Below are 13,593 nucleotides of genomic sequence, written 5' to 3' on the forward strand. Positions count from 1 at the left end.
TGAAGACTTTTGCCTTTTTCTCAATACTTCATGCTCCATAACTGATGTCAGCTGAAAAACTACTAACCATAGATAACTCTTAGACAGAACATCACTTAAAAAATTACTAAAGCTATTCCTTTAATCGTCCGAAACAGGAGAAACCAGGGAAGGTGTACCTGCTTCTGTTTACACTGACCCCGATGAAGAGATCTGCCTGGAAATCCAGAGTTTCAAGCTTTACTGATCCACTGAGACAGCAGAAGAAATAAAGCAAAACGTAATTAAATAAAATGCACATGTTGGATTAAAGCAGTGTGTGTTGTGTTGGAGCGGGGGGCGGCTGGAATGTGTTTGACAGTAAATCACTTCTTACATTATGAGGGAAAAGCGAAAGCATAAGGGGATCAGAGGAGGTGGGGAGAAACAGGTGGGAGGAGGGCTGAGCAAATCTAAACCATCTTTTGAATATTTCCCTGAATTAATGTCCAAGAAAAATAGTGAACTATCTGTAGAAATATAGTGGTGTTGTATATAATCTGAGTGAATGATACATTAGATTACACTGAGATAATCAGCTGTAATCAGAATGTTTTGCTTTAATCCTCTTTGTATGGACGTCCATCAAACAGCTGCCTGATTCTGAACTGAACTAATCCCTTCACAGCTGTGACGCAAGTTGGTTTCAATCAGTAAAAAGACCAGGGAATTAAACAGTGTGCCATAAATCTATTATTATGTAGAAAACCTACCGACGTAAACAAGCCTTCAGACAATTACAGCCATCCCGAGCAGAACTTATTACTGTGCAGCACCAAGCACTTAGACCCAAAGCAACTTTATTGTAGGGAGAGGGAACTGTGCTTAGATGATTTTTCACAAACACAATAGATGGTGCTGCCAGCTAAAGGATTTTTGTTTTCCTTTCTTTTCTTTTTTTTTCTCATTTTACTGAATCTTGGACGGCTGCCTGGCTCGGTTAAAACAGAAACAGAAGCCTGTAACAGAAACTGGCTGCTTTCGCCTAAACAAAGACATGAAATGAAAATAGTCTAATGTCCTTCTTTGACTCAGCTTTTTTATCATCTGCAATTTAATGCTGACAGAAAATCTTTCACACTTGCCTGTGAGAAATTGTGCTTGTGTACGCGTGCTTTCATGTGTGTGTTGGTATTTTAAGCATGAAGTCTGTGTTTGTGTGTGTTTGTGTCTGTGAGCTGGAGAGAACCATTAGATACTCCGATGCACATCTTAAACCTATTGTCTCTCCATGATCATTCTTTACTCTGACAGCCATCTACAGCAGAACCTTGTGAGCCTTTAAAAAGAGATTAATAAAAATAATTTTCTCCTGCAGCTGACAGAAGCCTGGAAGGCATTACAGCAGGCAGGCCTCGGACAATCTCCAGAAGCAGGATTAGCAGCATTAACCAGACAAATTAGGGTCTCCGTGCCTTCATAAAGCCAAGAAACCCTGTTTCTGACGTTCATAAACAAAAAGTTGTTAATTCAAATACAGTCCCACTTTAAGGCCACCCATGCTCAACTAGAGTACAGCAGTCAAGGCCATGACATCCTGTTTAAATAGATGGAAAAGCAAATAGGTGAGCATACAAGTAAGGACGTGAAAATAAACAACTTATTTGTATGTAAAACAACAGTGTTTGATTTCTGTAATTAAACTCTCCTGGCCCTATTTGTTTTGTTTTATTTCTTTTTGCTTGGATGAAGTTTGAGAAACAATCCAAGATGTGGCATTGACAAATTTTAGGCTCAAGGCCATTCTACTTTCCATCTGCAGGAGACCGTCTGTGTGGGTAACAGGAGCTCGAGTTGCGCCACATATCAACCATCATGTCACATATCTGAGTTCTGCTGCTGCAGATTCGTGGCGCCAGAGGAGCAGGAGGTTTCTGTCAGACAGGTTGTGTTTCTGTGGATCCTCTGCACGATCCATCATGGCTCCTTTAGCAAGGAAAAGGCCTCAGCCAGAAATACCAGCAGATAAGAAAGTACAGAAAATCCTGGTTGGGATGAATCATTTTGATGGAAATGCTTGTCTCCACAGAATAACACGACTTTTCCTTCAGCTTATTTGATCAAATATTGACTCTTTGTGTTATTAGAGATAAACCATTTTCTGATTGGTTCTAATCTGTTTATTGCTCTGATGATGTCCAGTTTTTATTAAATTGTTGTTGACATGCATTACCACATAAATCATGTCAAATAGTAACATAAATGACCATAAAGTTTGATAAAAAATGTTATCAGAGATGTGTCTCTGCTTGGTGCCTACTATTATACCATAAAATAAACATTTAATTTAATCACTTTTGTAAAATAATGCTGATTTGGATATTTATTTTCTAGAGTGACATTTTAATAGTTTACAGATGTGTTGTACAAGCTGTTGTATATAATGTTTTGTGATTAAAGAGAATCGAAATACAGGAGCAGAAAGCAGATAAAGAAATTAAAATCCTAAAAAAAACTTAAAGTTTCTGCTCTGGCCATTAATCTACAAATTGAATGCAGAATGAAAAACAGGGTAAGGCAGGTAACTGAATAAACCTGGGGCGGATAAACACATAAAGACTGAAAATATCAGAGGATATATATCTATATATACTGATGAAGCAGATTTGAGAAAGAACAACATTTTTAAGGAACTGAACAGATCTTAATGCATTTCTTTGTGGATATTTGTAAAAGTATAAAAGCTACAAAAAAAAACAAAGGTCATAGCAGCCATCTCCTGAATGAGATGAATGTTTTGATATATGAGCGTTTAAAAGAGCACAAAGTATACAGATGGATTGCAAAAAAATGAGCAAAATCTCAAAAAACAGGAAAACAGCAGTATGAATCCTGACTCAGCATTTACCCAGTGATTAGTTAAGTTTTGTTTATTCCCAAAAATCATGAACTATTAGTTTTTATTAGTCAAAGAAAACACAATTCTAAATTAATACCTAATTAATAAAACCTTGCTTACTATACAAAGCATGAAAGAATAAATGAAACATGAAACAGAAGACAAAGAGAAAATGGAAAAAGAAAGATTAAAAGTCGTGACAAAAACCCGAATGTGGTGTGAGGCACACCCTGCCAAAATTGAAGAATTATGTTAATAAGGCCATCCTGCAGCAGTAAACCATTCTCATATCCTGAATGCACTCAAATGACAAAGTCTCTTCATATTCTTGCACATAACCACGCTGCAGCTGATTTTCGCTGAGGATTAATCAATCCTTGGCCTTGTGAGTCACCATCAGCATCATGAAACTCTAATGAGTCTCAGGGTGATAAAGTGCCTCGATAACAAGTTCAACTATCATTTGACAACTATTCACGTACAACTTTTTCATTAGTCATCAGGTAGACGTGGTTTAATCAGTAGCACCGCAGCGGACGCTCACTAAAACATTTTTATAGAGAGGCAAGGCTCTGCGGCCCCTCGGATTCAGGTTTTCTACCCTCAGAGCTGCTAATATCATTGGGATGACATTGTGACATAAAAGTGAAGTGTTTCATATGCTGTCATGCTGCTCAGCAGGTAATCCAGCTGTAATCGAGTTCTGGAAACCATCAGGAGGGCATCTCTGCAGGACCTGGATGCAGTCAACATGCTTTACTTTATCCTTAAAGTCACTTTAATATTTTACGTTCCGTGGGAGGCCAAGCAGGCTGCCATTCCCATTATGAGAGAGACACGACCCACTCCTCTGACCACCAAAAATACTGTAGAAGGTGCAAATTATAAATATTAACAGCTCATATTTTCAGGGAGTGATACCTGCATGTAGCTGTATTGATTCTGTGTCCTCTGTAGCAGCATGAGCTCTGGATTAGTGTCGTTACCCAGAACTGGTCTGAGAACTGTCCAAGGGCAAAGGGTTAGGGTTTAAAATAGATGCCAGACACAGACAACACACTGTAAAAAAAGGCTTAATGCTCTTTTGATCATAAGTTTGACTGATATGACCAAATATTTGGTCATACTGTTCTTCACAGTCCTTCATTTTAAGCAAGAAGTTAATCAGATCTGACTGAACCTCTGCTTTAGGGTGTAATAAGTAAAGGTAAAATGGTAAAACTAACTTTCAAGAAGATATTTAACTTATCTGGCTTTGTTTGTAACTTTAGTTTGAGCTAGGCAATGAGTTTGGTTGCCCAAAGTAACATTAGTTAGTGCTAGGTAGCTAATGCTAATCATATGGGAGATGTGTGCAGGTAATAATACTGAAAATAATAAGGGTAGGACAGTCCTACGTGAATTCTTCATCTTTGGTAGCTGTTTTGCTGTGTTTTGATCAAATCTGTAAAAATATATGCACAAAGATGAAAGATTTTGATATATTTTAAGGAAGTTGATTATAAATTGGCAGCTAATTCTGACTCACCTCACCACTGGTCAGCATTACACTATGGTTGGGGAAGTTTCACCATAAGATAGAGGACTTTTACCGCCTAGCACTCAACATGACTCAGTATACAGCATGCTGGGACAAAGTTTAATGGCATGACCCTTTGAAAAACTTGGAAAGTGTCTCTTTCCCTCAACCTTTTTATCTGTTTTTCTTTGCCTGCAGAACAAATAAATAGGCTTCAGCCCTATCACTTTTCCATACGGCACAGCTCCCCAGGTCGACAGAAACATGTCAAACCAGGCAAATAAATAGCTCTCCTGTAACCCAAACAGTGTAATTGTTCAGATCCTGCACCCCTGCCTTCTCTTTTCCTGAACTTGAGAACTTGTGTTGAAACCCCCCACTGCTCCCACCTGGTTCTGCGTACAGGAGACTCCAACTGTCCCCAACAATTTAACACCTCTTTTGCCCATCCAGCCGGCCATTTCTCATGTATGGCGCTCTTCCATATGCCCCATCGACTTCATGCCAAACACTGCGAAACACCAGTTCAAATTAATATTTAATCACCTCCAATGGGAATTTGGGTGATTTTAGGAGGAGATAACAAGACACAAAAAGGCAACCAGAACCATTATAACAGAGCAATAAACATTCACTGCCAAAACTTTTTATGTCAAACAGGCAGGAAAGTAAAAAATATGATGTGCTAATTGTCAATAAGCACTGCTTTATGATAGCAACGACAATAAATATGTTGAATAAATGAATGTAATATTCATGCAATGCAATGCATAAAGCATGCCAAAGTTTTAGATTAAAATCATCTTATAATGAGACATATCAGAGTTATAGCCACTTTGTAACCATGTAAAAACAATATCTGTAATTTCATGCATTATTGCAATATCTCACACGATCAGTTAGTGTTCGGAGTATGTGTTGTGAATGATGCTCGGCTACTACCATTCCACATTTTAGGTCAAGATCTGTGAAAATCACTAAGGTAGAGCCATTTCTGTGTCAATTGAGGCTTATTAGCTGTGGTGCCCATTTTGATTTTCCATTGTAGAAAATGCAGCTTTAAAGATTCAGCGTTGGGTGAGAGAACTAGATTTTTTTTAAATATGGTTGACAGAATAAATTGTATGTAGGTAAAATATAAGTAATAACAAGTAGAAGTAGTCAAGTGCACACCTTCAGCCTCAACCTTTCTTTAACTTTGACCTGTGCTTGAACCAAAGACTCACACCTTCCCCCCACCCCCGACGTTGCTGCTTTTACTTGTCTGAAGCAATAAACAAGCGACATTTCCCTCCCCCTTGGAGATATTCAATAGGACCAGTGAAGACAAACTGCGGGGCACAGTAGTTGTGTTCATCAGGCTCAGAGCTATTTAACTCTTTGACCTCTTTTATTTGACCCCAGAGGCCAAAATAACGCAGGTCTGCTCTGCTGGACTTCGGTGAGAAGGAGCTGGATCGTTTACCTTTGCAGAGAAGACTGTGAGAGGCGGAGAATCAGGATGCTCTTCATTTCAAGCCAAGGAAATGAAAAGTGTTTTTGAATGTTTTTGCTACTTCAGGGAATGAAGGCGGGTGGGAGGTGAGGCTGCAGACCTCACTAATCACAACCACACGGCTGAAACCTCACAAATCTGCTGGACCCATATCCTCTAGTACAGTACAGCCTGCGCAGTGTGAAACCAAAACACAAAATCAGCTAAAATTACCATCTTTGCTGGTTTGTAATACAATACAAATGCGCTGTATCTTGACCAGGTTTACCTCCATCACAAACACTTGAATCCTTTTTATACCAGCATCTAATCCAGCCTCTCCCAAGCCCTTAGAAATATTTATTCTTTCCAGTTTGTTTAGAAGAGAGACTCTTGCTGTTATCACTGGAGGCTTGTCCGAGTTGTGTAATTGTTTCCATCCATGGTTATGATGCTACGCAGCTTTGCCAGCAAACTAAATGTTTTCTTAAAGACATAAACACTCCAGCTACTGGCTTTAAGGATGCTTTGGTATAATTACAAGACAGTAGCATGGAGCAGCATGACATTTTATTAGAATAAAGTCATCTAAACAGTTGGAAAATCTTGAGTTGATTATAAGTGACCAGTGGAAGCCACCAGAATACCAGAGGCGTCTTTTATATGATCGAATTAGTCAATTATAGACAGCTTGAAGCCCTTCCATGTTTCTTTCAACATGCTACATGAACTTCCTAACTGTCCCAAAAGCATTCTGCAAAAATCAATATTAAAGTAAAACAGATTTCTGGTTGTTTTCTTCTACTACTGCTCACTTTTTTGACTTAAACCTTACATTACAATAGGTTGATTGTAACATATTCACAACTGCTTCTCATAAATCATTAAATAAACAAGAAAATAAAATCATTCTATATTAAAATGATCCTTTATGTAGGCTATGGCTTCTGTTTTTATACTTTTCCTTTATAAACTGAATTGACTATATCTATTTTAACACAAATGTTCTTTTCTTGATATTTTTTTGTAGGCTTTTTGCAGTCTAAGTACTTCTGCATGCATACTATGCTTGCTATTTTAGTCATTCATATACCAAAATGTTCAGCTCATTCAGGAGATGGATGCCATAACTTTTGTTTTTTGTAACTTTTATGCTTTTGAAAATATTCAACTTTGTTTACAACTATTTCCCTCCCATAGAAATACACTGAGATCTATTCAATCTTTTTCTAAAAGATTGCCGTCTTTGAAATCTTCTTCAGCATATTGGCACCTTTTTTGTCTTCCACTACTTTTAGTTTTCAGCTACTATTCTGCTACTTTTAGCTAGTCTTTTGATATTTCTAGGTCAGGCATTAAAAACTGTAACAAAACAGCAGTAATTGATGCCTTTGCATGAAGATCTGTTGCCTGAATCTGCAGCTCTGCGGGTTTTTTGGGGGGATACCTTACAAAAGTTAAGTGTGAGTTGCATTTTATTGTTTAGCAGATTAGCTCAAAACTACTGTTTGGGCTCACTCTCTCAGCTGTGTTTTTATTGGAAAAAAAAACCAATCCAACACAGGGGTACATTTAGCAGATAAAAACACAATTTTCTGAAGGGTTGCTTGAGACATAAAAGAAGTCGATTAGCAGACTTGCATTTGCAGGATTTATAAATGCAAGACTGTTTACCAATATATCAAATAAAGTAAGTGCTTAAAGCTTCATTTTGTTGAGGATCTAAATTTGTTTTTGTAGCAACAAATGATCCACATGTATGATAAATTATGAGGATGTATCATGAGAGAGGAAGACATTCATCGGTTTGAAAGTCAGGCGTACAGTCAGACAACTTGGCATTTTCTGGCATTTTTGCAACATGCAGCAAAGAGATAACTCTTCTACTTCAACCAACCCAGCACCACACCCACCTTGTCCTCTTTGGTGGCGCACCCTCCTTTAAAAGCTTTTTTAATTATGGTAGCCATTAATGCAGGGCTGGCTCCTGGCTCTCGCTGAGGGTAGGGTATGCACCACTGCTCCTCTGAGCCAGCCACATGCATGTACAGTACACACTAATGGAATCACAAATGCTTCAACCAGACAACTGAACAGATTCCAAGTCAGATTACATCTTTCTAATTATCTTTTCTTGAGTCTGCAAAAGGGATGGTTCGTGTGCCACAAAGAGGGAGCAGCAGGAAAAACACAAGATGGGGGGGGGGGGCAAGATAAAGGGCAGAAAAGCTATAAAACACTGATTTTATGCTTCTTCCCAAAGCAGAGGTGTGTGTCTCTTGTTCTCATCAGAAACTGAGAAAAGGGCTAAATATAGAGGGCAGTCAGGTGGCTGTATGTCTCATGTACTAAAAACAGATAAGTACACTTTAAAATATTGATTGTGCTTTATATAAAAGAGGTGTAAGACCTGACTTCATCTCTCACAGCTACTGCTTGAGTGTGACGAGAAAACCTGCAATTAGCCTGACCACACAAGAACCGTGTTACCAGAGGAAGATGTATTTTCATGCAGAGGTGCAGGTTTAAGCACTCCCAGGCCAGTTCTACCTGCATGAATGAATCTGTTTTAGGGATCCTAAAGCCCTCTGGCCTGCATAAGACACTAATCCAATTGTCACTGTTCTGAGAGACGTATTTGACCCTGGGGCTTCAGGGGTCATGCTGGCTTCCTGTTTGGACCAATGGGAAGACTCCATCAGTGGTCTGACAGGCTGCTAAAGCTGCTCTCGGGTTACACGTCCACGGCCCGGGAGCCACAGTGCTCTCGGGGTAGTTTTCAGAGACGTCCATATGTGAAGTGTAGTCCCAGGGTGGGGTTCTGGGAGGGACACACAGAGCTGCAACCCTACCCACTTCAAAGAGTCCCTGTCATTTCTGTCCCTGAGGGCACCCTGCTGTTGTCCCCCTGTGGTACTCTGAGCACTGAACCCACCTCACAGACTTGTGACGCAGATCCAGCTGAAAGGCCTTGAAGTTGGACACCTTTCTAGCTGACCTTTCTGATGACCTCCCCTGTGTGCCCATCAGAGCATCTCAGCTGATGATGGCTCCACTTTGATGCATCTCAAAACAGTGTAACCTGAGGAAACCACATCAGGACCACAATGCGTCCTTTAGTTTAGCCTTATAGGCCATATGGAGCCACCTTCTGTGGTCCCTAACTTTAAAAAGCAGTTCTTAGATTTAAGTTGAGACACATTACAGCCCTCTCTGTTATCAGTCTAGATGAAGCTATAATGGCTACAACAAAGCCTCCCTTGTTCTCCGGGTTAGAATTATGCATGTGAGAGAGTCTGGCGAGTGACGATCCTTTAAAAGGACACATGAATAAGTTTCATTATATGAAGACTTTTAAAAATGACCTATGCATTATTTGTGTTTTAAATGTATATATTGTTTTTTATTTTTTTTTACATGGTAAATAAGTCAGAATTGTGAGCAGTTTGGTTTTAACTTAGAAAAACAGTTATAGTTTTATAAATGCATTGTCATATTTGGTGAACATTAACCTCGTCACTGCATTTTAGAACAAGACATAAACCAGACTTACAGGTTAATTGGCCATAACTCCAAATTCGTGCTTTAATCTCACACTTTTCAGGTGATGGATATGCGAAACAACTCACATCGCTAAAAAGCACCTTCATTAGGGAACAGTGGAGCGTGACCTCGTGACACAGCTTCGATTTCTTTTTTTTTTTTTTTGCTGATGCTTGACAGACTCTGATGGTCATCACTCATGCTGATTAAATGAGCTCCAGTCTTAACAGATCTACACTGGAAGGACTCCTGACAAAAGTGCAAATGCATTCAGGCTCAGGCCCTGAGGCACCCCGCTGCACCAGCCCGGGAAATGTTTTTCAATGGACCGACTGGCCACTTCAGGTCAGAGGTTACATAAAAAGTCAGTTTGGTTTAAACTTTGTTGGACTGGAAGGAGTTTGGGTGGATGTCGTTCCTCTCAGTGGGAAAGCCTAAGCTGGCCCAGGACTCCCTGAGATGTTTATTTTCAGTATTAGAGGAAAGGTAAAAAGGGCCACAGCTGAAATCTGGAGGTGTTAAAAATCAGTCACTCTCGCCCCCCCGTGCTGTCAAATCCAAACAAACAGGAATGCTGCGCTTCAGTCACTAACACCTTCGGACATGTCTCCAACTAAACAAAGGTTGTTCACGGGTCAGCAGGAACAGACCCACGACTGATGAGAAGCACATGAGCCGATTGGAAGTTATCCTTGCTGAAACTGTGAAGAAAAAACACATCAGGTGTCATACGGTGTAAGCAAAACTCAAATGCATCGTCTCCTTTCATCATCTGTCACCAATATTTGGATTTATTTATTTTAAAAAACACCACAGTTATAACTGTTGAAAACTATGCAACGGTCTGACAATTTCCCATCAGTTTTTAACAAATTGTGAAATAAATGTCATGTTAACTTGATTAAAGGCTGCAAGCCTGAAATCAAGGGCATATTATTTGTAATATAAGGATGTGAAGATTACCTGAATCACAGCGATGTGCACAAACATAAAACTTTTTGTTTTTTTTATTTCATGTACTTATTTGAATGAAACTCTCAGAACGTAATCAGTGGATGGATCAACAATTGATTTGCTTTTGGAGCCCAGCCAGTTTAATATGGCTGCCGCAGCCTTTGCCAACACGAAAATGGGTATAACTTACTCAAAATGTACAGATATTGAAGTAAAGTTTGTGTGGTAGTCGCTGACAGTTGTCCTCAACACATGCTCTGAACAATAACACATCTCACAAGATGGCAGCCATGGTGGATGATATGTTTTCTTTCAAGGAATCATTGACTTTATATATTTACAATATAAATATTTTTCATCTACGTTTGAGAGTTTCTTTGAGCGTAGCATCCCATAATTATAGTAAACATATGCTAGCAGCTACTGAACATCATAATAACAGGGAAATAATCTTAAATGCACATGTATGAACTTTGTGAAATGCAATTTTTGATAAACTGAATTGTCAAACAACTGGGAATGATTTGTGGCACAGGATTAAAAGTAGAGGGTGGAAATCGTGATGTTCTGGGGATCATATTCTGTACCAACCATCTCTGAGCTGAACGGCTGCAGCAGCCACTTTTTCCCCTACAGCTACAGCACGACTGTGGCTAAAAAGATTTGAAGGAACATTTGGACTGAACAGGGCTCGGTGACTGAGTCCGTTGTGTCTGGAAGTAATCCACTTATCTTCAACGATGGAAAAACATAAACTGACAAGTCCCAAATGTGTAGAACTTTCCTTCCTCAATTTAATTAACCCTCTGTGGAGCATTTAAAGTTTACATCTGAAATTAAAGCTGAAAGAAGAACATTTATTTTGTGCCGTTTTGCAGCGGAATGGGATTAAAACATGCAGGCATCAAAATACAGAAGCACATCACCAGCTGGTAAGAAAAGTTTAGGATGAAAAATAGAGATCTGTGAGGAATTCATGGATTCTGACCTCTGAAAAGATGGAGATTTAATTCTCCTCCACCTTTCAGACTTCATTTCATCCTTCAGCCCATTTAACCCTTGATGCATGAATCTGAGATTTTATTCTGACTGCATCTGTCATTACGCCTACTTTGCACCAACCTGCTCTGTTTTTGTTTTACTGTCCTGTTTCCCAGAAAGACATTGATGAGCAGGAGACTCTGTAGTGGCTGTAGATCTGTCTACAGTCTACTGTTAGCCTGAACTACCTCGTATATTTATATCCCTGAAGATTAAAGATGAAGGAGTTTAGTGTTGGGGAAAAGACCAACGGTTACAGTGATCACATATATACACACAAATCCAGATAAGTCAGGCTGCAGTATGACTCCTTGAAGCAATGCATATCTCCCATCGCCTTTCATGATAGACTTAAATCAAGATGGCCGCCACAGCCCCTTTCCAGGGGACTGGTAACGCTCAGAATATATGTTAGAGAGAATGACTCTCAGCTACTACCACACAAACCTTACCTCATTATCTGTAATCTCTGCATTTTGAGCAACTTACAGCCATATTGATTTGGCTTAACTTCTAACCAAACTTGATTTTTTAAACTAATTGCATACTCAAAGCTCAACATATCCATCAGAGACAGATGTTTTTCTCACCTCACAATGAAGCAAGCTGGCACAGAGACATAATATTTTATATACATGACAGAAATCATGGTTGTTCCTGTAGAAGCTGAGCTGTTTAATATCAACAGGAAGTTACCTTGGGCTGCAGCGCCTCTCGGTGGCTGCAGCAGCTTATTGCACATCTAAGGAAAAGTTGAATTTATAAGGATATAATTTACAAATTTACAGTTGAATGTATTTAAATCTTGGTGTTTTTATGATTAAAGTGATGAGAATATTTTAAACCGATTAAATTTTTTTTGAGAAGCATCCATCTTTGCATAAAATGCTCCTGCTGTACTCACAGGGAGGATTTTCTACCAACAACACAAAATGATTGAACATGACAAAATGCTTAGCTTTGTTACTCTTCCCTTCTACAAACTGTTTTGTGTTTTCTACACCAATTTAATGTGCATACAGTCAAGACAATCAACAGAAATAAAAAAAATCACCTATAAGGAGCTACAAAACGGACTCTGAAGCCTCTGATAAATAACATTCTGTTTGTGGTTACTCATCTGCACATTCTTTGTCATAACTTTAATTTACAATTAAATACAATTAAAAATTTTATATATATATATATGTTATATATATAATATATTAAATATCTATTTTTTATCTCTTATCGATTGAGTAACACCTCTTTTTGAATCAATAAATATTTATTGATAATTCTGCTTTAAAGGGAATATTAACCAGTTAAAGACCACACTGCAGAAAATCCTGAACTATCGGAAAATTTCAGCATTTTTGAGAGACTGGAAAACCTTTGACAGAAAACTTTCTTCAGACAATAACATTGACCAAACAATAAAAAGTTTAATTTATTAATGTCTCTTACTGTAGCTCCAGCACACTTTAAAGAGGCAGCTTAAAAGTTTTAAGGTAAGTACTAAAAACTAATAGCAATTTTATTTAAAAAAAAACAAAACTTAAGAACTAGTTTCCCAAAAACTTATTTACAACAAGATGTGTAACACCCCTGAAGTGGACTTTATGCTTCTCTTAAAAATAACAAATATATTTTAATATGAAACTTTACATATTTTAGTACTTTTAGAAAATATTTTGTTTTGTTAAGTACTCTGAATTTCATGTTTTATTTGAACAAAACAAAAAAAAACTGATTAGAGCCACGTTGCTACGCTACACACTCTTTTTATCGTGGCAAATTTGAATAACTTACTGCCAACTAACAAGATAAAATCTATTTTTGCTATAAAATAAATACTGTAAGTTAGCATGAAACTTTAAATAGAAGTAGGACTAAAAGTTTGCTTTAAGAGCTTCTAATATTAAGATTTCTAATGAGCAGTAGGAACACTGGTTTCATTCTGCACCCTGAAAACCCACAAAAAGAGAGAAACACAAACTATAGCAGTGTGAATAAAGCATGATTCTTTAATTATTTGAATAAAACAAAAATTTCTGCTATCAGATAATTTTAAATTCTCGTATTAATTAGTAAGTGTGATTCTATCAAGGTGTCAAAAAACACCCTGCTGACTGGAACTGTACAACTGCAGGGAAAGGTCAGAGTAAAAATAAAAATAAATCCGGCTGAAACGTGATTAAGGTGTTAACCAGGTTTTGGGGAATC

Source organism: Kryptolebias marmoratus, linkage group LG12 (assembly GCF_001649575.2).
Source record: "Kryptolebias marmoratus isolate JLee-2015 linkage group LG12, ASM164957v2, whole genome shotgun sequence".
Classification (NCBI taxonomy): domain Eukaryota; kingdom Metazoa; phylum Chordata; class Actinopteri; order Cyprinodontiformes; family Rivulidae; genus Kryptolebias; species Kryptolebias marmoratus.